The following is a 3,820-nucleotide window of genomic DNA, read 5'->3' as shown; positions in this document are numbered from 1 at the left end:
CATCAAGTCCTTCACAAATGTTTTGTTTGTGACTTTCTCTGTTGTTCCCTTTCACACTCAACTGAACTATGTGTTATGTCTTGTAAACGTAATCAAACATTTCACTTAGGTGTGTGGGTTAACACAAACCCATATTGTATGAAACATTCAGTTTTTCATTCCCGTTTTTTCTAACAATTGCATCCATGCTAGGACTACAGTAAACAACACTTTTTACTAAAGTAAATGAAATTGTTCATTAAACAAGACACATTGTTTTAAATGTATGCAATACGACGACACTAAAAACAACACTGAAACTTTTCATTGAAATACTGGACGAGATTGTGCATATTCAATGGATTTCTCCTGGTGCTTTTTTTCATCAGTCTTTTCATATTCTTGTTCTCTACTCAGGTGTCTCCTGTTCCTTTGGTGATGTCTGCTGTACACACATGGTATCATACACTTGAGCAAAGTGTGATACCACCGTTTGTTCTTCTCCTAAAATAAAGATGAACATTGACAAAAGTCAGAAGCACTCTTTTCTTTGACAGACGAACAAAACAATGCAAGAATAACCATACTCTCTGTTCCTTACTCATTTCTACCTACCTGTTTGACCACTTTGTCTGCTTCAGTCAGGACAGGGTGCTGGGGCTGACTCTGAGCAATCTGAGAAGAGCTCTCTGTGATCTTCTCCCCTACAGTGGCTACATTGTACTCTGTTTGAAATCCAGGTATCGCCTCCGGTAAGTTCCTCGGTCCTTTTTGGGACTTGAAAGGGTAGAATCATTTTGTGACTACATTTCCTTGTCATGCACTGATATGTTCTGGTTTGTGTTCGATTACTGCAGGCGTTCAAGTACTTTCTTTTTGTTCTAGATTGGCAGTGTTTGAGATGGTAGGAACTTGTCATATTCTCAACTCTGAATGCTCTGTAAACATACTATTTTAGCAATTCTTAGAAATCTGAAAGCAGTGTTACCTGTATCATTTTTTGTCTTGGTAGTAGTATTGCAGCTCCAACATCAGCACTTAAATAATGGTTTGTGATGTTACTTGTCCTTGGAGTTAGTATACTCCTGAGAAGTCAAGAGAAATCTTACGTAAGCATTAATTATGTTTCACTTTTGAAAGCAAAGTACGTGTCAAGTACTTTGAAGGCATTTGTTGATACTTTTAAGCACTTTCGTTGATTATTATTATCCTTCAATTAGTTATTACAAGTCCAACATTCTCTACATGATCTCACTCCATATTCAGAATGTGGGAATACAATTGTTTTAAGGAAATGCCACTGAATAGATAGTAGCTGCACTCTACAAAGATGAATTTGCTAATTAATCAGTCAGGGACACAGCTTATACTTCAGTAGTCTTAGATCATGTAATGATGATTATTGTACTTTATAACTAGCAAAATCCCCATATCCTGTTCATTGCCCCTTTTTCAGTTATGTGGATTGACTTATCCCTGAAGTGGTTAATTCTCACCTTGACATCTCATAGAACAACTGAATCTCTACCAAGGGTGAATGTGTCCTTCCTCTTAATGTCTAAAAGAAAAGGTTAAAATTCATTGAAGCAAAATGCAACAACCCAAAATGTTGGGGAGGTCGTTTCCACAGTTATTTCATATGACAGTGCTTGGAGTGAAACTACATGACCATGGTGAAGAAGAAAAAACACTTTACCTTGTTCCTCCTGACTGATGTCCTTATGCGTGTTTTGCACAGTTGAGCGTTTTGTGTCTTGTCGTCTGTGTAGGCAACAGCCCTCTTCCCTGGGATAGAACTAGATGATATTTAGACACGTTAATTTGACTTCTCCATTGCTCACATTGATGTGGATATGATTATAATGCTCTGTTTTGTGGGCTTCCCAAGAAAACAATAAATCCCTTACTACTTGTTCGAAATGCAGTAGCACAGATCCTAACAAATACAAGAAAGAGAATATCATTCCTGTTTTGAAAAAACTTCACTGGTCACCTGTATTATCTAGGATAAATTTGAAAGTTCTTTTACTTGTTTTTAAAGCTTTAAGCGTACCTAGCACGTCTGTACCTTACTGAATGTCTGTCTTCATATGTTCCTATACGTGACCTGAGATCTGCACATACTGGCCTACTGCAAATACCACATGTGAAATGCAGAAAGAGTGGAGAGGCTGCTTTTTGTTTTTATGCTTCTAAATTATGAAACTCACTTCCACTTTTTATTAGGCAGTCAAGCTCGGTACATTGTTTTAAAAAAACATTTGAAAATGTTGCTTTAAGTTAAAGTGGTTCTTTGTTCTTTCTATTTCTGTTTCTTTTTTTAGTTCTCTTTAATTGTTCTTATTTTATTACGACTTTCCTAATTTTTATTTATTTAATTGACATGTATGTTGCTTTACTGTATTGCTGTATTTTCCTTTACAACTGAAAGTATATCTCTCAATTTTAATATTTTATCTTTACGCTTGGTTTTTAAAGCACCAAAGCACTATTTGTATGAAAGGTGCTCTATAGATAAAGTTTATTATTATTATTTTTAATATTATTATTATACTTTGTTACATTTTTGGTTAGGACAAAGATTCTAGTAGAGGTGGCCTCTTTTACCCCGTTCCAAAAAATTGGAAAACTACCTTCAGAATACACTGACAATGACCATCTACTGTCTCCTCTAACTGTGTATTGTCATCATGCATATCTTGTGTATTATTTATTGTAGTTGGTTTTGTCATTCTGTAAAGAAGCCACCTTTCAAGGCACTATATAAAATAATGTTTGTTATTATTATTTACATTTTTCATCGTTAAATCTGGCGAAGAGTCTTAAGAGAATATCAAAGAACACGTTGCTCTTACCTTTCCATTCCAAGAAATGCCCTCAGCTCGGATTGCAGAGATTGACCTCTCTGTCTCAAATTCTGAGAAACATAGACTCGATTGAAAAATGACCATTTCCTAAGATTCACATAACATCACCAGTCAACATTTGCCACTTGACATCAATAGAAACCATAGAGTACATGACATTTCCAATCAGTTTTCTTTCAAGGTACAATACCAATCGCCTTGCCAGAAGAGTTATACTGCGGTAGATAAATATTACAAATGTCAGATACACGCAGAGTTGTTTGGATTACTATGAAAAGATTGGCAAATATATTTATGTTCATTATATTTCTTGGAGTGACAGAGCTAAAGAGAAAACAATACTTACCTTTATCTCTGCAGACAGGATCGCAAGGGATTCCCTTATACTGGGTTCCTATGTAACAAATAATACATTATTCAAAAAACATGATATTTCTCTGTCCATTGGCAGCATGATTGTTTATCATTACAGTTTTAGTTAGCTTTAATTTTGTAAACCCCAAGTAAACATAGTTTGTGCCTTTCTCTGAACTTTTTGGCATTTCAATTCAGTTGTTTGTAAGCTTATTTTACAGTTGCTAGGTTGATGAAGTTCCTGAACTGTGCAGTATTTCTTTTGGGTTTGGAGCGAATCATATTCTAGCGGTTGGGGGAAAAAAGCACAGGTGCCATCCCACCATTAAACCCTGAAACTTACCTTAGCCGATTCTTCAACTAAACCAGACATGTTAACTAAGTGTTACAGTATGTTTCAAAGTGTGTATTTTAGCAAACACAACTGAAGTTCTGTTGTCTCCTTGGAGACACCTGGAACTGGTGTGATGCTGGTTCTATGACATCATTCGTTCTAAATGTAAATGCAGGTATTGGCACAACATAGTAAATTGATGTAAAGTTATGGATCCATTTATGATTTTCACTCAGTTTGAAAGAGTTCCTGTCGTGTGGTTAAACTTTGTGTTACGGAGGGTTAA

This window comes from Lepisosteus oculatus, unplaced genomic scaffold, assembly GCF_040954835.1.
Source record: "Lepisosteus oculatus isolate fLepOcu1 unplaced genomic scaffold, fLepOcu1.hap2 HAP2_SCAFFOLD_37, whole genome shotgun sequence".
Taxonomy (NCBI): Eukaryota; Metazoa; Chordata; class Actinopteri; order Semionotiformes; family Lepisosteidae; genus Lepisosteus; species Lepisosteus oculatus.
This window is presented reverse-complemented; position numbering follows the sequence as displayed.